At 40.0% G+C, this 21,446-nt stretch overlaps 10 non-coding genes across 10 annotated transcripts; all 10 read right to left on the bottom strand.

Moving 5' to 3' along the window:
- Positions 1-2,945: 2,945 nt before the first annotated feature.
- Positions 2,946-3,016, bottom strand: trnaq-uug. The gene has a single exon. It is a non-coding gene; the product is annotated as a tRNA-Gln (tRNA).
- A 579-nt stretch (positions 3,017-3,595) lies between these two features.
- Positions 3,596-3,668, bottom strand: trnar-ucg. Its single transcript has one exon. It is a non-coding gene; the product is annotated as a tRNA-Arg (tRNA).
- A 709-nt stretch (positions 3,669-4,377) lies between these two features.
- On the bottom strand, positions 4,378-4,451 carry trnar-ucg. The gene has a single exon. It is a non-coding gene; the product is annotated as a tRNA-Arg (tRNA).
- A 1,078-nt stretch (positions 4,452-5,529) lies between these two features.
- trnar-ccg lies at positions 5,530-5,602 on the bottom strand. The gene has a single exon. It is a non-coding gene; the product is annotated as a tRNA-Arg (tRNA).
- A 1,292-nt stretch (positions 5,603-6,894) lies between these two features.
- trnar-ucg lies at positions 6,895-6,967 on the bottom strand. The gene has a single exon. It is a non-coding gene; the product is annotated as a tRNA-Arg (tRNA).
- A 1,988-nt stretch (positions 6,968-8,955) lies between these two features.
- Positions 8,956-9,028, bottom strand: trnar-ucg. Its single transcript has one exon. It is a non-coding gene; the product is annotated as a tRNA-Arg (tRNA).
- A 1,357-nt stretch (positions 9,029-10,385) lies between these two features.
- Positions 10,386-10,458, bottom strand: trnar-ucg. Its single transcript has one exon. It is a non-coding gene; the product is annotated as a tRNA-Arg (tRNA).
- Positions 10,459-13,995: 3,537 nt separating this feature from the next.
- trnae-uuc lies at positions 13,996-14,066 on the bottom strand. Its single transcript has one exon. It is a non-coding gene; the product is annotated as a tRNA-Glu (tRNA).
- Positions 14,067-14,633: 567 nt separating this feature from the next.
- trnap-ugg lies at positions 14,634-14,706 on the bottom strand. The gene has a single exon. It is a non-coding gene; the product is annotated as a tRNA-Pro (tRNA).
- Positions 14,707-16,059: 1,353 nt separating this feature from the next.
- trnap-ugg lies at positions 16,060-16,131 on the bottom strand. The gene has a single exon. It is a non-coding gene; the product is annotated as a tRNA-Pro (tRNA).
- Between the last annotated feature and the right edge of the window lie 5,315 nt (positions 16,132-21,446).

Below are 21,446 nucleotides of genomic sequence, written 5' to 3' on the forward strand. Positions count from 1 at the left end.
TGTTATGGCTATATTGTAATTTTGAACTAATCACTATTGATTTTTTTGGTTCTGCCAACTTAAACTCAATGAACTGCCTCAAATATGACCCAGATGGGACTCAACCCACAATCCTCAGCTCCGAAGGCTGATGCCTTATCCATTAGGCCACTGGGCCCTTATTTGTCTTTATCCAAGTGCATTCACAGATAGCAATATGTAAGCTAAACTGGGAAAGCTTTAAGAAAACGGTCATTTCGGTTAATTGTCTGTCGATGCAAGTAAACTTTCAACCTTTAAGCATCACAAGGCTTGGTTCTGTGCTTAGTCCTATGTATATTTGTAATGGCTATATTGTAATTTTGAAGTAATCACTATAGATTTTTTCTGGTTCTGCCAACTTAAACTCAAAGAACAGCCTCAAATATGACCCAGATGGGACTCAACCCACAATCCTCAGCTCCAAAGGCTGATGCCTTATCCATTAGGCCACTGGGCACTTTAGTTGTCTTATCCAAGTGCATTCACAGATAGCAAGATGTAAGCTAAACTGGAAAAGCTTTAAGAAAACGGCCATTTCAAGCTAATTGTCTATCGCATGCAAGTAAACATTCATCCTTTAAGCATCACAACACTTGGTTCTGTGCTTAGTCCTATGTACATTTGTTAATGCTATATTGTAATTTTGAACTAATCACTATAGATTTTTTCTAGTTCTGCCAAATTAACCTCAAAGAACAGCCTCAAATATGACCCAGATGGGACTCAACCCACAATCCTCAGCTCCGAAGGCTGATGCCTTATCCATTAGGCCACTGGGCCCTTTAGCTGTCTTATCCCAAGTGCATTCACAGATAGCAAGATGTAAGCTAAACTGGAAAAGCTTTAAGAAAACGGCCAGTTCGAAGCTAATTATCTGTCGATTCAGGTAAACTTTTACCCTTTAAGCATCACAAAGCTCTGTTCTTTGCTAAGTCCTATGTACATTTGTTATGACTATTTTGCAACTATCAGCTTATCACTATAGATTTTTTTGTGCACCCAACTGAAACTCAAAGAACAGCCTCAAAGATGACCAAGATGGGCTTCAAACCTACAGGCCTCATCTCTGAAGGCTTATCTGTCGGGACACTAGGATTTGGTGGCCCTTGCATTCACAGACAATTTGATGTAATCAAAGCAAGGTCACATTCAGAAGGCTTCAAGTTTTACACTAATTTTGTTTCGTGTGCAGCTAAAGATGTTTTTTGAAGACGACCCAGGTGGGACTTGAACCCACAATCCCCAGCCCGGAGGCTGATGCCTTATCCATTAGGCCACTGGGCCCTTTTTTCTCTTTAAGTAAACTGCCAGTTCGAAGATAATTGTCTATCGCATGCAAGTAAACTTTCATCCTTTAAGCATCACAACGCTTGGTTCTGTGCTTCTGTGCTTAGTCCTATGTACATTTGTTATGGCTATATTGTAATTTTGAACTAATCACTATAGATTTTTTTGGTTCTGCCAACTTAAACTCAATGAACTGCCTCAAATATGACCCAGATGGGACTCGAACCCACAATCCTCAGCTCCGAAGGCTGATGCTCATCCATTAGGCCACTGGGCCCTTATTTGTCTTTATCCAAGTGCATTCACAGATAGCAATATGTAAGCTAAACTGGGAAAGCTTTAAGAAAACGGTCATTTCAAGCTAATTGTCTGTCGTGATGCAAGTAAACTTTCAACCTTTAAGCATCACAAGGCTTGGTTCTGTGCTTAGTCCTATGTATATTTGTAATGGCTATATTGTAATTTTGAAGTAATCACTATAGATTTTTTCTGGTTCTGCCAACTTAAACTCAAAGAACAGCCTCAAATATGACTCCAGATGGGACTCAACCCACAATCCTCAGCTCCGAAGGCTGATGCCTTATCCATTAGGCCACTGGGCCCTTTAGTTGTCTTTATCCAAGTGCATTCACAGATAGCAAGATGTAAGCTAAACTGGAAAAGCTTTAAGAAAACGGTCATTTCAAGCTAATTGTCTATCGCATGCAAGTAAACATTCATCCTTTAAGCATCACAACACTTGGTTCTGTGCTTAGTCCTATGTATATTTGTTATGGCTATATTGTAATTTTGAACTAATCACTATAGATTTTTTCTAGTTCTGCCAAATTAACCTCAAAGAACAGCCTCAAATATGACCCAGATGGGACTCGAACCCACAATCCTCAGCCCCGAAGGCTGATGCCTTATCCATTAGGCCACTGGGCCCTTTAGTTGTCTTATCTCAAGTGCATTCACAGATAGCAAGATGTAAGCTAAACTGGAAAAGCTTTAAGAAAACGGCCAGTTTGAAGCTAATTATCTGTCGATTCAGGTAAACTTTTACCCTTTAAGCATCACAAAGCTTTGTGTTCTTTGCTAAGTCCTATGTACATTTGTTATGACTATTTTGCAACTATCAGCTTATCACTATAGATTTTTTTGTGCACCCAACTGAAACTCAAAGAACAGCCTCAAAGATGACCAAGATGGGCTTCAAACCTACAGGCCTCATCTCCGGAAGGCTTATCTGTCGGGACACTAGGATTTGGTGGCCCTTGCATTCACAGACAATTTGATGTAATCAAAGCAAGGTTACATTCAGAAGGCTTCAAGTTTTACACTAATTCTTGTTTCGTGTGCAGCTAAAGATGTTTTTGAAGATGACCCAGGTGGGACTTGAACCCACAATCCCCAGCCCGGAGGCTGATGCCTTATCCATTAGGCCACTGGGCCCTTTTTTGCTCTTTTTAAGTAAACTGCCAGTTCGAAGATAATTGTCTATCGCATGCAAGTAAACTTTCATCCTTTAAGCATCACAACGCTTGGTTCTGTGCTTAGTCCTATGTACATTTGTTATGGCTATATTGTAATTTTGAACTAATCACTATAGATTTTTTTAGTTCTGCCAACTTAAACTCAAAGAACAGCCTCAAATATGACCCAGATGGGACTCGAACCCACAATCCTCAGCCCAAGGCTGATGCCTTATCCATTAGGCCACTGGGCCCTTATTTGACTTTATCCAAGTGCATTCACAGATAGCAATATGTAAGCTAAACTGGGAAAGCTTTAAGAAAACGGTCATTTCAAGCTAATTGTCTGTCGCATGCAAGTAAACTTTCAACCTTTAAGCATCACAAGGCTTGGTTCTGTGCTTAGTCCTATGTATATTTGTAATGGCTATATTGTAATTTTGAAGTAATCACTATAGATTTTTTCTGGTTCTGCCAACTTAAACTCAAAGAACAGCCTCAAATATGACCCAGATGGGACTCGAACCCACAATCCTCAGCTCCGAAGGCTGATGCCTTATCCATTAGGCCACTGGGCACTTTAGTTGTCTTATCCCAAGTGCATTCACAGATAGCAAGATGTAAGCTAAACTGGAAAAGCTTTAAGAAAACGGCCATTTCAAGCTTAATTGTCTATCGTGATGCAAGTAAACATTCATCCTTTTAAGCATCACAACACTTGGTTCTGTGCTTAGTCCTATGTACATTTGTTACTGCTATATTGTAATTTTGAACTAATCACTATAGATTTTTTCTAGTTCTGCCAAATTAACCTCAAAGAACAGCCTCAAATATGACCCAGATGGGACTCAAACCCACAATCCTCAGCTCCGAAGGCTGATGCCTTATCCATTAGGCCACTGGGCCCTTTAGTTCTCTTTATCCAAGTGCATTCACAGATAGCAAGATATAAGCTAAACTGGAAAAGCTTTAAGAAAACGGCCAGTTCAAAGCTAATTATCTGTCGATTCAGGTAAACTTTTACCCTTTAAGCATCACAAAGCTCTGTTCTTTGCTAAGTCCTATGTACATTTGTTATGACTATTTTGCAACTATCAGCTTATCACTATAGATTTTTTTGTGCACCCAACTGAAACTCAAAGAACAGCCTCAAAGATGACCAAGATGGGCTTCAAACCTACAGGCCTCATCTCTGAAGGCTTATCTGTCGGGACACTAGGATTTGGTGGCCCTTGCATTCACAGACAATTTGATGTAATCAAAGCAAGGTCACATTCAGAAGGCTTCAAGTTTTACACTAATTCTTGTTTCCAAGTGCAGCTAAAGATGTTTTTTGAAGACGACCCAGGTGGGACTTGAACCCACAATCCCCAGCCCGGAGGCTGATGCCTTATCCATTAGGCCACTGGGCCCTTTTTTTCTTTTAAGTAAACTGCCAGTTCGAAGATAATTGTCTATCGCATGCAAGTAAACTTTCATCCTTTAAGCATCACAACGCTTGGTTCTGTGCTTGTGCTTCCTATGTACATTTGTTATGGCTATATTGTAATTTTGAACTAATCACTATTGATTTTTTTGGTTCTGCCAACTTAAACTCAATGAACTGCCTCAAATATGACCCAGATGGGACTCGAACCCACAATCTCTCAGCTCCGAAGGCTGATGCCTTATCCATTAGGCCACTGGGCCCTTATTTGTCTTTATCCAAGTGCATTCACAGATAGCAATATGTAAGCTAAACTGGGAAAGCTTTAAGAAAACGGTCATTTCAAGCTAATTGTCTGTCGCATGCAAGTAAACTTTCAACCTTTAAGCATCACAAGGCTTGGTTCTGTGCTTAGTCCTATGTATATTTGTAATGGCTATATTGTAATTTTGAAGTAATCACTATAGATTTTTTCTGGTTCTGCCAACTTAAACTCAAAGAACAGCCTCAAATATGACCCAGATGGGACTCAACCCACAATCCTCAGCTCAAGGCTGATGCCTTATCCATTAGGCCACTGGGCCCTTTAGTTGTCTTATCCCAAGTGCATTCACAGATAGCAAGATGTAAGCTAAACTGGAAAAGCTTTAAGAAAACGGCCATTTCAAGCTAATTGTCTATCGCATGCAAGTAAACATTCATCCTTTAAGCATCACAACACTTGGTTCTGTGCTTAGTCCTATGTACATTTGTTATTGCTATATTGTAATTTTGAACTAATCACTATAGATTTTTTCTAGTTCTGCCAAATTAACCTCAAAGAACAGCCTCAAATATGACCCAGATGGGACTCGAACCCACAATCTCAGCTCCAAGGCTGATGCCTTATCCATTAGGCCACTGGACCCTTTAGTTGTCTTATCTCAAGTGCATTCACAGATAGCAAGATGTAAGCTAAACTGGAAAAGCTTTAAGAAAACGGCCAGTTTGAAGCTAATTATCTGTCGATTCAGGTAAACTTTTACCCTTTAAGCATCACAAAGCTCTGTTCTTTGCTAAGTCCTATGTACATTTGTTATGACTATTTTGCAACTATCAGCTTATCACTATAGATTTTTTTTGTGCACCCAACTGAAACTCAAAGAACAGCCTCAAAGATGACCAAGATGGGCTTCAAACCTACAGGCCTCATCTCTGAAGGCTTATCTGTCGGGACACTAGGATTTGGTGGCCCTTGCATTCACAGACAATTTGATGTAATCAAAGCAAGGTCACATTCAGAAGGCTTCAAGTTTTACACTAATTCTTGTTTCGTGTGCAGCTAAAGATGTTTTTTGAAGACGACCCAGATGGGACTTCAACCCACAATCCCCAGCTCCGGAGGCTGATGCCTTATCCATTAGGCCACTGGGCCCTTTTTTCTCTTTAAGTAAACTGCCAGTTCGAAGATAATTGTCTATCGCATGCAAGTAAACTTTCATCCTTTAAGCATCACAACGCTTGGTTCTGTGCTTAGTTCTTATGTACATTTGTTATGGCTATATTGTAATTTTGAACTAATCACTATTGATTTTTTTTGGTTCTGCCAACTTAAACTCAATGAACTGCCTCAAATATGACCCAGATGGGACTCAACCCACAATCCTCAGCCCAAGGCTGATGCTTTATCCATTAGGCCACTGGGCCCTTATTTGTCTTTATCCAAGTGCATTTACAGATAGCAATATGTAAGCTAAACTGGAAAAGCTTCAAGAAAACGCCCATTCAAGCTAATTGTCTATCGCATGCAAGTAAACTGTCATCATCACAACGCTTGGTTCTGTGCTTAGTCCTATGTACATTTGTTATGGCTATATTGTAATTTTGAACTAATCACTATTGATTTTTTTGGTTCTGCCAAATTAAACTCAATGAACTGCCTCAAATATGACCCAGATGGGACTCAAACCCACAATCCTCAGCCCGAAGGCTGATGCCTTATCCATTAGGCCACTGGGCCCTTTAGTTCTTTTATCCCAAGTGCATTCACAGATAGCAAGATATGTAAGCTAAACTGGAAAAGCTTTAAGAAAACGGCCAGTTCTGAAGCTAATTATCTGTCGATTCAGGTAAACTTTTACCCTTTAAGCATCACAAAGCTCTGTTCTTTGCTAAGTCCTATGTACATTTGTTATGACTATTTTGCAACTATCAGCTTATCACTATAGATTTTTTTGTGCACCCAACTGAAACTCAAAGAACAGCCTCAAAGATGACCAAGATGGGCTTCAAACCTACAGGCCTCATCTCTGAAGGCTTATCTGTCGGGACACTGGATTTGGTGGCCTTGCATTCACAGACAATTTGATGTAATCAAAGCAAGGTCACATTCAGAAGGCTTCAAGTTTTACACTAATTCTTGTTTCGTGTGCAGCTAAAGATGTTTTTTGAAGACGACCCAGGTGGGACTTGCAACCCACAATCCCAGCCCGGAGGCTGATGCCTTATCCATTAGGCCACTGGGCCCTTTTTTCTCTTTAAGTAAACTGCCAGTTCGAAGATAATTGCCTATCGCATGCAAGTAAACTTTCATCCTTTAAGCATCACAACGCTTGGTTCTGTGCTTAGTCCTATGTACATTTGTTATGGCTATATTGTAATTTTAAACTAATCACTATAGATTTTTTGTGGTTCTGCCAACTTAAACTCAATGAACTGCCTCAAATATGACCCAGATGGGACTCGAACCCACAATCCTCAGCTCCGAAGGCTGATGCCTTATCCATTAGGCCACTGGGCCCTTATTTGTCTTTATCCAAGTGCATTCACAGATAGCAATATGTAAGCTAAACTGGAAAAGCTTTAAGAAAACGCCATTTCTAAGCTAATTGTCTATCGCATGCAAGTAAACATTCATCCTTTAAGCATCACAACACTTGGTTCTGTGCTTAGTCCCATGTACATTTGTTATTGCTATATTGTAATTTTGAACTAATCACTATAGATTTTTTTCTAGTTCTGCCAAATTAACCTCAAAGAACAGCCTCAAATATGACCCAGATGGGACTCAACCCACAATCCTCAGCTCCAAGGCTGATGCCTTATCCATTAGGCCACTGGGCCCTTTAGTTCTCTTTTATCCCAAGTGCATTCACAGATAGCAAGATATAAGCTAAACTGGAAAAGCTTTAAGAAAACGGCCAGTTCGAAGCTAATTATCTGTCGCATTCAGGTAAACTTTTACCCTTTAAGCATCACAAAGCTCTGTTCTTTGCTAAGTCCTATGTACATTTGTTATGACTATTTTGCAACTATCAGCTTATCACTATAGATTTTTTTGTGCACCCAACTGAAACTCAAAGAACAGCCTCAAAGATGACCAAGATGGGCTTCAAACCTACAGGCCTCATCTCTGAAGGCTTATCTGTCGGGACACTAGGATTTGGTGGCCCTTGCATTCACAGACAATTTGATGTAATCAAAGCAAGGTCACATTCAGAAGGCTTCAAGTTTTACACTAATTCTTGTTTCGTGTGCAGCTAAAGATGTTTTTGAAGACGACCCAGGTGGGACTTGAACCCACAATCCCCAGCCCGGAGGCTGATGCTCATCCATTAGGCCACTGGGCCCTTTTTTCTTTTTAAGTAAACTGCCAGTTCAAGATAATTGTCTATCGCATGCAAGTAAACTTCCATCCTTTAAGCATCACAACGCTTGGTTCTGTGCTTAGTCCTATGTACATTTGTTATGGCTATATTGTAATTTTAAACTAATCACTATAGATTTTTGTAGTTCTGCCAAATTAACCTCAAAGAACAGCCTCAAATATGACCCAGATGGGACTCAACCCACAATCTCAGCTCCAAGGCTGATGCCTTATCCATTAGGCCACTGGGCCCTTATTTGACTTTATCCAAGTGCATTCACAGATAGCAATATGTAAGATAAACTGGAAAAGCTTTAAGAAAACGGCCATTTCAAGCTAATTGTCCGTCGTACGCAAGTAAACTTTTATCATCACAACGCTTGGTTCTGTGCTTAGTTCTATGTACATTTGTTATGGCTATATTGTAATTTTGAACTAATCACTATTGATTTTTTTGGTTCTGCCAACTTAAACTCAAAGAACTGCCTCAAATATGACCCAGATGGGACTCGAACCCACAATCCTCAGCTCCGGGCTGATGCCTTATCCATTAGGCCACTGGGCCCGTATTTGTCTTTATCCAAGTGCATTCACAGATAGCAATATGTAAGCTAAACTGGAAAAGCTTTAAGAAAACGGTCATTTCAAGCTAATTGTCTGTCGCATGCAAGTAAACTTTCAACCTTTAAGCATCACAAGGCTTGGTTCTGTGCTTAGTCCTATGTATATTTGTAATGGCTATATTGTAATTTTGAAGTAATCACTATAGATTTTTTCTGGTTCTGCCAACTTAAACTCAAAGAACAGCCTCAAATATGACCCAGATGGGACTCTCAACCCACAATCCTCAGCTCCGAAGGCTGATGCCTTATCCATTAGGCCACTGGGCACTTTATTTGTCTTTATCCCAAGTGCATTCACAGATAGCAATATGTAAGCTAAACTGGAAAAGCTTTAAGAAAACGGCCATTTCAAGCTAATTGTCTGTCGCATGCAAGTAAACTTTCATCCTTTAAGCATCACAACGCTTGGTTCTGTGCTTAGTCCTATGTACATTTGTTATGGCTATATTGTAATTTTAAACTAATCACTATAGATTTTTTTGGTTCTGCCAACTTAAACTCAAAGAACAGCCTCAAATATGACCCAGATGGGACTCGAACCCACAATCCTCAGCTCCGAAGGCTGATGCTTTATCCATTAGGCCACTGGGCCCTTATTTGACTTTATCCAAGTGCATTCACAGATAGCAATATGTAAGCTAAACTGGAAAAGCTTTAAGAAAACGGTCATTTCGAAGCTAATTGTCTGTCGCATGCAAGTAAACTTTCAACCTTTAAGCATCACAAGGCTTGGTTCTGTGCTTAGTCCTATGTATATTTGTAATGGCTATATTGTAATTTTGAAGTAATCACTATAGATTTTTTCTGGTTCTGCCAACTTAAACTCAAAGAACAGCCTCAAATATGACCCAGATGGGACTCGAACCCACAATCTCAGCTCCGAAGGCTGATGCCTTATCCATTAGGCCACTGGGCACTTTAGTTGTCTTATCCCAAGTGCATTCACAGATAGCAAGATGTAAGCTAAACTGGAAAAGCTTTAAGAAAACGGCCATTTCAAGCTAATTGTCTATCGCATGCAAGTAAACATTCATCCTTTAAGCATCACAACACTTGGTTCTGTGCTTAGTCCTATGTACATTTGTTACTGCTATATTGTAATTTTGAACTAATCACTATAGATTTTTTCTAGTTCTGCCAAATTAACCTCAAAGAACAGCCTCAAATATGACCCAGATGGGACTCAACCCACAATCCTCAGCTCCAAGGCTGATGCCTTATCCATTAGGCCACTGGGCCCTTTAGTTCTCTTATCCCAAGTGCATTCACAGATAGCAAGATATAAGCTAAACTGGAAAAGCTTTAAGAAAACGCCAGTTCAAGCTAATTATCTGTCGCATTCAGGTAAACTTTTACCCTTTAAGCATCACAAAGCTCTGTTCTTTGCTAAGTCCTATGTACATTTGTTATGACTATTTTGCAACTATCAGCTTATCACTATAGATTTTTTTGTGCACCCAACTGAAACTCAAAGAACAGCCTCAAAGATGACCAAGATGGGCTTCAAACCTACAGGCCTCATCTCTGAAGGCTTATCTGTCGGGACACTAGGATTTGGTGGCCCTTGCATTCACAGACAATTTGATGTAATCAAAGCAAGGTCACATTCAGAAGGCTTCAAGTTTTACACTAATTCTTGTTTCGTGCAGCTAAAGATGTTTTTTGAAGACGACCCAGGTGGGACTTGAACCCACAATCCCCAGCCCGGAGGCTGATGCCTTATCCATTAGGCCACTGGGCCCTTTTTTCTCTTTAAGTAAACTGCCAGTTCAAGATAATTGTCTATCGTGATGCAAGTAAACTTTCATCCTTAAGCATCACAACGCTTGGTTCTGTGCTTCTGTGCTTAGTCCTATGTACATTTGTTATGGCTATATTGTAATTTTGAACTAATCACTATTGATTTTTTTTGGTTCTGCCAACTTAAACTCAATGAACTGCCTCAAATATGACCCAGATGGGACTCGAACCCACAATCCTTAGCTCCGAAGGCTGATGCCTTATCCATTAGGCCACTGGGCCCGTATTTGTCTTTATCCAAGTGCATTCACAGATAGCAATATGTAAGCTAAACTGGGAAAGCTTTAAGAAAACGGTCATTTCGAAGCTAATTGTCTGTCGCATGCAAGTAAACTTTCAACCTTTAAGCATCACAAGGCTTGGTTCTGTGCTTAGTCCTATGTATATTTGTAATGGCTATATTGTAATTTTGAAGTAATCACTATAGATTTTTTCTGGTTCTGCCAACTTAAACTCAAAGAACAGCCTCAAATATGACCCAGATGGGACTCAACCCACAATCCTCAGCTCCAAGGCTAATGCCTTATCCATTAGGCCACTGGGCCCTTTAGTTGTCTTATCCCAAGTGCATTCACAGATAGCAAGATGTAAGCTAAACTGGAAAAGCTTTAAGAAAACGGCCATTTCAAGCTAATTGTCTATCGCATGCAAGTAAACATTCATCCTTTAAGCATCACAACACTTGGTTCTGTGCTTAGTCCTATGTACATTTGTTATTGCTTTATTGTAATTTTGAACTAATCACTATAGATTTTTTTCTAGTTCTGCCAAATTAACCTCAAAGAACAGCCTCAAATATGACCCAGATGGGACTCAACCCACAATCCTCAGCTCCGAAGGCTGATGCCTTATCCATTAGGCCACTGGGCCTTTAGTTGTCTTATCTCAAGTGCATTCACAGATAGCAAGATGTAAGCTAAACTGGAAAAGCTTTAAGAAAACGGCCAGTTTGAAGCTAATTATCTGTCGCATTCAGGTAAACTTTTACCCTTTAAGCATCACAAAGCTATGTTCTTTGCTAAGTCCTATGTACATTTGTTATGACTATTTTGCAACTATCAGCTTATCACTATAGATTTTTTTGTGCACCCAACTGAAACTCAAAGAACAGCCTCAAAGATGACCAAGATGGGCTTCAAACCTACAGGCCTCATCTCTGAAGGCTTATCTGTCGGGACACTAGGATTTGGTGGCCTTGTATTCTACAGACAATTTGATGTAATCAAAGCAAGGTCACATTCAGAAGGCTTCAAGTTTTACACTAATTCTTGTTTCGTGTGCAGCTAAAGATGTTTTTTGAAGACGACCCAGATGGGACTTCAACCCACAATCCCCAGCCCGGAGGCTGATGCTTATCCATTAGGCCACTGGGCCCTTTTTTCTTTAAGTAAACTGCCAGTTCAAGATAATTGTCTATCGCATGCAAGTAAACTTTCATCCTTTAAGCATCACAACGCTTGGTTCTGTGCTTAGTTCTATGTACATTTGTTATGGCTATATTGTAATTTTGAACTAATCACTATTGATTTTTTTTGGTTCTGCCAACTTAAACTCAATGAACTGCCTCAAATATGACCCAGATGGGACTCGAACCCACAATCTCAGCCTGAAGGCTGATGCCTTATCCATTAGGCCACTGGGCCCTAATTTGTCTTTACCCAAGTGCATTTACAGATAGCAATATGTAAGCTAAACTGGAAAAGCTTCAAGAAAACGGCCATTTCGGGCTTTCTAATTGTCTATCGCATGCAAGTAAACTGTCATCATCACAACGCTTGGTTCTGTGCTTAGTCGTATGTACATTTGTTACTGCTATATTGTAATTTTGAACTAATCACTATTGATTTTTTTTGGTTCTGCCAAATTAAACTCAATGAACTGCCTCAAATATGACCCAGATGGGACTCGAACCCACAATCCTCAGCTCCAAGGCTGATGCTTATCCATTAGGCCACTGGGCCTTTAGTTGTCTTATCCCAAGTGCATTCACAGATAGCAAGATATAAGCTAAACTGGAAAAGCTTTAAGAAAACGCCAGTTCAAGCTAATTATCTGTCGCATTCAGGTAAACTTTACCCTTTAAGCATCACAAAGCTCTGTTCTTTGCTAAGTCCTATGTACATTTGTTATGACTATTTTGCAACTATCAGCTTATCACTATAGATTTTTTGTGCACCCAACTGAAACTCAAAGAACAGCCTCAAAGATGACCAAGATGGGCTTCAAACCCCACAGGCCTCATCTCTGAAGGCTTATCTGTCGGGACACTAGGATTTGGTGGCCCTTGTATTCACAGACAATTTGATGTAATCAAAGCAAGGTCACATTCAGAAGGCTTCAAGTTGTACACTAATTCTTGTTTCTGTGTGCAGCTAAAGATGTTTTTGAAGACGCCCAGGTGGGACTTGAACCCACAATCCTAGCCCGGAGGCTGATGCCTTATCCATTAGGCCACTGGGCCCTTTTTTCTCTGTAAACTGCCAGTTCAGAAGATAATTGTCTATCGCATGCAAGTAAACTTTCCTCCTTTAAGCATCACAACGCTTTGGTTCTGTGCTTAGTCCTATGTACATTTGTTATGGCTATATTGTAATTTTGAACTAATCACTATTGATTTTTTTTGGTTCTGCCAACTTAAACTCAAAGAACTGCCTCAAATATGACCCAGATGGGACTCAACCCACAATCCTTAGCTCCAAGGCTGATGCCTTATCCATTAGGCCACTGGGCCCTTATTTGTCTTTATCCAAGTGCATTCACAGATAGCAATATGTAAGCTAAACTGGGAAAGCTTTAAGAAAACGGCCATTTCAAGCTAATTGTCTATCGCATGCAAGTAAACATTCATCCTTTAAGCATCACAACACTTGGTTCTGTGCTTAGTCCTATGTACATTTGTTATTGCTTTATTGTAATTTTGAACTAATCACTATAGATTTTTTCTAGTTCTGCCAAATTAACCTCAAAGAACAGCCTCAAATATGACCCAGATGGGACTCAACCCACAATCTCAGCTCCAAGGCTGATGCCTTATCCATTAGGCCACTGGGCCCTTTAGTTCTCTTTATCCCAAGTGCATTCACAGATAGCAAGATATAAGCTAAACTGGAAAAGCTTTAAGAAAACGGCCAGTTCAAGCTAATTATCTGTCGCATTCAGGTAAACTTTACCCTTTAAGCATCACAAAGCTCTGTTCTTTGCTAAGTCCTATGTACATTTGTTATGACTATTTTGCAACTATCAGCTTATCACTATAGATTTTTTTGTGCACCCTAACTGAAACTCAAAGAACAGCCTCAAAGATGACCAAGATGGGCTTCAAACCTACAGGCCTCATCTCTGAAGGCTTATCTGTCGGGACACTAGGATTTGGTGGCCCTTGCATTCACAGACAATTTGATGTAATCAAAGCAAGGTCACATTCAGAAGGCTTCAAGTTTTACACTAATTCTTGTTTCGTGTGCAGCTAAAGATGTTTTTGAAGACGACCCAGGTGGGACTTGAACCCCACAATCCCCAGCTCGGAGGCTGATGCCTTATCCATTAGGCCACTGGGCCCTTTTTTCTCTTTTAAGTAACTGCCAGTTCGAAGATAATTGTCTGCATCGCATGCAAGTAAACTGCCATCCTTTAAGCATCACAACGCTTGGTTCTGTGCTTAGTCCTATGTACATTTGTTATGGCTATATTGTAATTTTAAACTAATCACTATAGATTTTTTGGTTCTGCCAAATTAACCTCAAAGAACAGCCTCAAATATGACCCAGATGGGACTCGAACCCACAATCCTCAGCCGAAGGCTGATGCCTTATCCATTAGGCCACTGGGCCCTTATTTGACTTTATCCAAGTGCATTCACAGATAGCAATATGTAAGATAAACTGAAAAGCTTTAAGAAAACGGCCATTTCGAAGCTAATTGTCCGTCGTACGTAAGTAAACTTTTTATCATCACAACGCTTGGTTCTGTGCTTAGTTCTATGTACATTTGTTATGGCTATATTGTAATTTTGAACTAATCACTATTGATTTTTTTGGTTCTGCCAACTTAAACTCAATGAACTGCCTCAAATATGACCCAGATGGGACTCAACCCACAATCCTCAGCTCCAAGGCTGATGCCTTATCCATTAGGCCACTGGGCCCTTATTTGACTTTATCCAAAGTGCATTCACAGATAGCAATATGTGTTCAAACTGGAAAAGCTTTAAGAAAACGGTCATTTCAAGCTAATTGTCTGTCGCATGCAAGTAAACTTTCATCCTTTAAGCATCACAACGCTTGGTTCTGTGCTTAGTCCTATGTATATTTGTAATGGCTATATTGTAATTTTGAAGTAATCACTATATATTTTTTTCTGGTTCTGCCAACTTAAAACTCAAAGAACAGCCTCAAATATGACCCAGATGGGACTCGAACCCACAATCCTCAGCTCCCAAGGCTGATGCCTTATCCATTAGGCCACTGGGCACTTTAGTTGTCTTATCCCAAGTGCATTCACAGATAGCAAGATGTAAGCTAAACTGGAAAAGCTTTAAGAAAACGGCCATTTCGAAGCTAATTGTCTATCGCATGCAAGTAAACATTCATCCTTTAAGCATCACAAACACTTGGTTCTGTGCTTAGTCCTATGTACATTTGTTACTGCTATATTGTAATTTTGAACTAATCACTATAGATTTTTTTCTAGTTCTGCCAAATTAACCTCAAAGAACAGCCTCAAATATGACCCAGATGGGACTCAACCCACAATCTCAGCCCAAGGCTGATGCCTTATCCATTAGGCCACTGGGCCCTTTAGTTCTCTTATCCCAAGTGCATTCACAGATAGCAAGATATAAGCTAAACTGGAAAAGCTTTAAGAAAACGGCCAGTTCAAAGCTAATTATCTGTCGATTCAGGTAAACTTTACCCTTTAAGCATCACAAAGCTCTGTTCTTTGCTAAGTCCTATGTACATTTGTTATGACTATTTTGCAACTATCAGCTTATCACTATAGATTTTTTTGTGCACCCAACTGAAACTCAAAGAACAGCCTCAAAGATGACCAAGATGGGCTTCAAACCTACAGGCCTCATCTCTGAAGGCTTATCTGTCGGGGACACTAGGATTTGGTGGCCTGCATTCACAGACAATTTGATGTAATCAAAGCAAGGTCACATTCAGAAGGCTTCAAGTTTTACACTAATTTCTTGTTTCGTGTGCAGCTAAAGATGTTTTTGAAGACGACTCAGGTGGGACTTCAACCCACAATCCCCAGCTCCGGAGGCTGATGCCTTATCCATTAGGCCACTGGGCCCTTTTTTTCTTTTTAGTAAACTGCCAGTTCAAGATAATTGTCTATCGCATGCAAGTAAACTTTCTCCTTCATCCTTTAAGCATCACAACGCTTGGTTCTGTGCTTAGTTCTATGTACATTTGTTATGGCTATATTGTAATTTTGAACTAATCACTATTGATTTTTTTTTGGTTCTGCCAACTTAAACTCAATGAACTGCCTCAAATATGACCCAGATGGGACTCAACCCACAATCCTCAGCTCCGAAGGCTGATGCCTTATCCATTAGGCCACTGGGCCCTAATTTGTCTTTACCCAAGTGCATTTACAGATAGCAATATGTAAGCTAAACTGGAAAAGCTTTAAGAAAACGGCCATTTCAAGCTAATTGTCTATCGCATGCAAGTAAACTGTCATCATTACAATGCTTGGTTCTGTGCTTAGTCGTATGTACATTTGTTACTGCTATATTGTAATTTTGAACTAATCACTATTGATTGATTTTTTGGGTTCTGCCAACTTAAACTCAATGAACTGCCTCAAATATGACCCAGATGGGACTCGAACCCACAATCCTCAGCTCCCAAGGCTGATGCTCATCCATTAGGCCACTGGGCCCTTTAGTTCTCTTTATCCCAAGTGCATTCACAGATAGCAAGATATAAGCTAAACTGGGAAAAGCTTAAGAAAACGGCCAGTCGAAGCTAATTATCTGTCGCATTCAGGTAAACTTTTACCCTTTAAGCATCACAAAGCTCTGTTCTCTTTGCTAAGTCCTATGTACATTTGTTATGACTATTTTGCAACTATCAGCTTATCACTATAGATTTTTTTTGGTGCACCCAACTGAAACTCAAAGAACAGCCTCAAAGATGACCAAGATGGGCTTCAAACCTACAGGCCTCATCTCTGAAGGCTTATCTGTCGGGACACCTAGGATTTGGTGGCCCTGCATTCACAGACAATTTGATGTAATCAAAGCAAGGTCACATCTAGAAGGCTTCAAGTTTTACACTAATTCTTGTTTCAGTAGTGCAGCTAAAGATGTTTTTTGAAGACGACCCAGGTGGGACTTGGAACCCACAATCCCCAGCCCGGGAGGCTGATGCTTTATCCATTAGGCCACTGGGCCCTTTTTTCTTTCTTGTAAACTGCCAGTTCGAAGATAATTGTCTATCGCATGCAAGTAAACTTCATCCTTTAAGCATCACAACGCTTGGTTCTGTGCTTAGTCCTATGTACATTTGTTATGGCTATATTGTAATTTTGAAGTAATCACTATAGATTTTTTCTAGTTCTGCCAAATTAACCTCAAAGAACAGCCTCAAATATGACCCAGATGGGACTCGAACCCACAATCTCAGCTCCGAAGGCTGATGCTCATCCATTAGGCCACTGGGCCCTTTAGTTCTCTTATCCCAAGTGCATTCACAGATAGCAAGATATAAGCTAAACTGGAAAAGCTTTAAGAAAACGCCAGTTCAGAAGCTAATTATCTGTCGTGATTCAGGTAAACTTCTTTACCCTTTAAGCATCACAAAGCTCTGTTCTTTGCTAAGTCCTATGTACATTTGTTATGACTATTTTGCAACTATCAGCTTATCACTATAGATTTTTTTGTGCACCCAACTGAAACTCAAAGAACAGCCTCAAAGATGACCAAGATGGGCTTCAAACCTACAGGCCTCATCTCTGAAGGCTTATCTGTCGGGACACTAGTGATTTGGTGGTCCTTGTATCTACAGACAATTTGATGTAATCAAAGCAAGGTCACATTCAGAAGGCTTCAAGTTTTACACTTCAATTTGTTTCGTGTGCAGCTAAAGATGTTTTGAAGACGACCCAGGTGGGACTTGAACCCACAATCCCCAGCCCGGAGGCTGATGCCTTATCCATTAGCCACTGGGCCCTTTTTTCTCTTTAAGTAAACTGCCAGTTCTGAAGATAATTGTTCTATCGCTTATGCAAGTAAACTTTCATCCTTTAAGCATCACAACGCTTGGTTCTGTGCTTAGTTCTATGTACATTTGTTATGGCTATATTGTAATTTTGAACTAATCACTATTGATTTTTTGTAGTTCTGCCAACTTAAACTCAATGAACTGCCTCAAATATGACCCAGATGGGACTCAACCTCAATCTCCAGCCCTGGCTGATGCCTTATCCATTAGGCCACTGGGCCCTAATTTGTCTTTACCCAAGTGCATTTACAGATAGCAATATGTAAGCTAAACTGGAAAAGCTTTAAGAAAACGCCATTTCAAGCTAAATTGTCTATCGCATGCAAGTAAACTGTCATCATCATCACAATGCTTGGTTCTGTGCTTAGTCGTATGTACATTTGTTTACTGCTATATTGTAATTTTGAACTAATCACTATTGATTTTTTTCTGGTTCTGCCAACTTAAACTCAAAGAACAGCCTCAAATATGACCCAGATGGGACTCGAACCCACAATCCTCAGCTCCAAGGCTGATGCCTTATCCATTAGGCAACTGGGCCCTTTAGTTGTCTTATCCAAGTGCATTCACAGATAGCAAGATGTAAGCTTAAACTGGAAAAGCTTTAAGAAAAACGGCCATTTCGAAGCTAATTGTCTATCGCAGATGCAAGTAAACTGTCATCATCACAATGCTTGGTTCTGTGCTTAGTCGTATGTACATTTGTTACTGCTATATTGTAATTTTGAACTAATCACTATTGATTTTTTTTGGTTCTGCCAACTTAAACTCAAAGAACAGCCTCAAATATGACCCAGATGGGACTCAACCCACAATCCTCAGCTCCGAAGGCTGATGCCTTATCCATTAGGCCACTGGGCCCTTATTTGACTTTTTGTCCAAGTGCATTCACAGATAGCAATATGTAAGATAAACTGGTGCTTTAAGAAAAACGCTACTTCGAAGCTAATTGTCCGGTCAGACGCAAGTAAACTTCTTTTATCATCATTAACGCTTGGTTCTGTGCTTAGTTCTATGTACATTTGTTATGGCTATATTGTAATTTTGAACTAATCACTATTGATTTTTTTGGTTCTGCCAACTTAAACTCAAAGAACTGCCTCAAATATGACCCAGATGGGACCCTCAACCCACAATCCTCAGCTCCGAAGGCTGATGCCTTATCCATTAGGCCACTGGGCCCTAATTTGTCTTTACCCAAGTGCATTTACAGATAGCAATATGTAAGCTAAACTGGCAAAAAGCTTTAAAGAAAACGTCATTTGGAAGCTAATTGTCTGTCGCATGCAAGTAAACTTTCAACCTTTAAGCATCACAAGGCTTGGTTCTGTGCTTAGTCCTATGTATATTTGTAATGGCTATATTGTAATTTTGAAGTAATCACTATAGATTTTTTCTAGTTCTGCCAAATTAACTCTCAAAGAACAGCCCTCAAATATGACCCAGATGGACTCGAACCTGGCATCCTCAGCTCCAGGAAGCTGATGCCTTATCCATTAGGCCACTGGGCCTCTTTAGTTCTCTTTATCCCAAGTGCATTCTTACAGATAGCAAGATATAAGCTAAACTGAAAAGCTTTAAGAAAACGGCCAGTTCAAGCTAATTATCTGTCGATTCAGGTAAACTTTTTTACTCCTTTAAGCATCACAAAGCTCTGTTCTTTGCTAAGTCCTATGTACATTTTAGTTATGACTATTTTTGCAACTATCAGCTTATCACTATAGATTTTTTTGTGTAATTTCAACTGAAACCTCAAAGAACAGCCTCAAAGATGACCAAGATGGGCTTCAAACCTACAGGCCTCATCTCTGAAGGCTTATCTGTCGGGACATTAGGATTTGGTGGCCCTTGCATTCACAGACAGTTTGATGTAATCAAAGCAAGGTCACATTCAGAAGGCTTCAGTTTTATTACTTCAATTTAACTTGTTTCGTGCAGCTAAAGATGTTTTTTGAAGACGACCCTCATAGGTGGGACTTGAACCCACAATCCCCAGCCCGGAGGCTGATGCTCATCCATTAGGGGCCACTGGGCCCTTTTTTCTCTTTTAAGTAAACTGCCAGTTCAAGATAATTGTTCATCGCATGCAAGCAAACTTTCATCCTTTAAGCATCATAACGCTTGGTTCTGTGCTTAGTTCTATGTACATTTGTTATGGCTTATGTATTGTAATTTTGAACTAATCACTATTGATTTTTTGGTTCTGCCAATTTAAACTCAATGAACTGTCTCAAATATGACCCAGATGGGACTCAACCCACAATCCTCAGTCCAAGGCTGATGCCTTATCCATTAGGCCACTGGGCCCTAATTTATCTTTTACCCAAGTGCATTTACAGATAGCAATATGCAAGCTAAACTGGAAAAGCTTTTAAGAAAACGGCCATTTCAAGCTAATTGTCTATCGATGCAAGTAAACTATCATCACAATGCGTTGGTTCTGTGTTTAGTCATATGTACATTTGTTACTGCTATATTGTAATTTTGAACTAATCACTATTGATTTTTTTGGTTCTGCCAACTTAAACTCAAAGAACAGCTCCTTAATATGACCCAGATGGGACTCAGACCCCACAATCTCAGCTCCGAAGGCTGATGCTCTTATCCATTAGGCCACTGGGCCCTTTAGTTGTCTTATCCCAAGCGCATTCACAGATAGCAAGATGTAAGCTAAACTGAAAAGCTTTAAGAAAACGCCATTTCGAAGCTAATTGTCTATCGCATGCAAGTAAACATTCATCCTTTAAGCATCACAACATTTGGTTCTGTGCTTAGTCCTATGTACATTTGTTATTGCTTTGTATTGTAATTTCCTTGAACTAATCACTATAGATTTTTTTCTAGTTCTGCCAAATTAACTTCAAAGAACAGCCTCAAATATGACCCAGATGGGACCTCAGGAACCCACAATCTCAGCTCCGAGATGATGCCTTATCCATTAGGGGCCACTGGGCCTCTTTTTCTCTTCGTGTAAACTGCCAGTACGAAGATAATTGTCTATCGCATGCACAAATCTTTCATCCTTTAAGCATCACAACGCTTGGTTCTCCTGTGCTTAGTCCTATGTACATTTGTTGCCAGCTATATTGTAATTTTGAACTAATCACTATTGATTTTTTTGGTTCTGCCAACTTAAACTCAATGAACTGCCTCAAATTTGACTCCAGATGGGACTCGAACCCCAGTCAACCTCAGCCCCGAAGGCTGATGCCTTATCCATTAGGCCACTGGGCCTTATTTGTCTTTATCCAAGTGCATTCACAGATAGCAATATGTAAGCGACTAAACTGGGAAAGCTTTAAGAAAACGGTCATTTCGGTTAATTGTCTGTCGCGATGTGCTAAGTAAACTTTCAACCTTTAAGACACTACAAGGCTTGGTTCTGTGCTTAGTCCTATGTATATTTGTAATGGCTATATTGTAATTTTGAAGCAAACACTATAGATTTTTTCGGTTCTGCCAACTTAAACTCAAAGAACAGCTCAAATATGACCCCAGATGGGACTCAGACCACAATCCACCTCAGTTCAAGGCTGATGCACTTATCCATTGTTAGGGCCACTGGGCCCTTTAGTTGTTTTATCCCCAAGTGCATTCACAGATAGCAAGATGTAAGCTAAGCTGGAAAAGCTTTAAGAAACGCAAGCATTTCGGAAGCCTTAATTGTCTATCGTGATGCAAGTAAACATTCATCCTTTAAGCATCACAACATTTGGTTCTGTAGCTTAGTCCTATGTACATTTGTTATTGCTTTTATTGTAATTTTGAACTAATCACTATAGATTTTTTCTAGTCTACAATTAACCTCAAAGAACAGCCTCAAATATGACTCCTGATGGACTCAACCTACAATCTCAGCCCGGCGCTGGCTGATGCCTTATCTGCCAGGCCACTGGATCTTTAGTTGTTCCTATCCAAGTGCATTCACAGATAGCAAGATGTAAGCTAAACTGGAAAGCTTTAAGAAAACGT

The sequence above is a fragment of the Puntigrus tetrazona genome, chromosome 1, assembly GCF_018831695.1.
Source record: "Puntigrus tetrazona isolate hp1 chromosome 1, ASM1883169v1, whole genome shotgun sequence".
NCBI classification, from domain to species: Eukaryota; Metazoa; Chordata; class Actinopteri; order Cypriniformes; family Cyprinidae; genus Puntigrus; species Puntigrus tetrazona.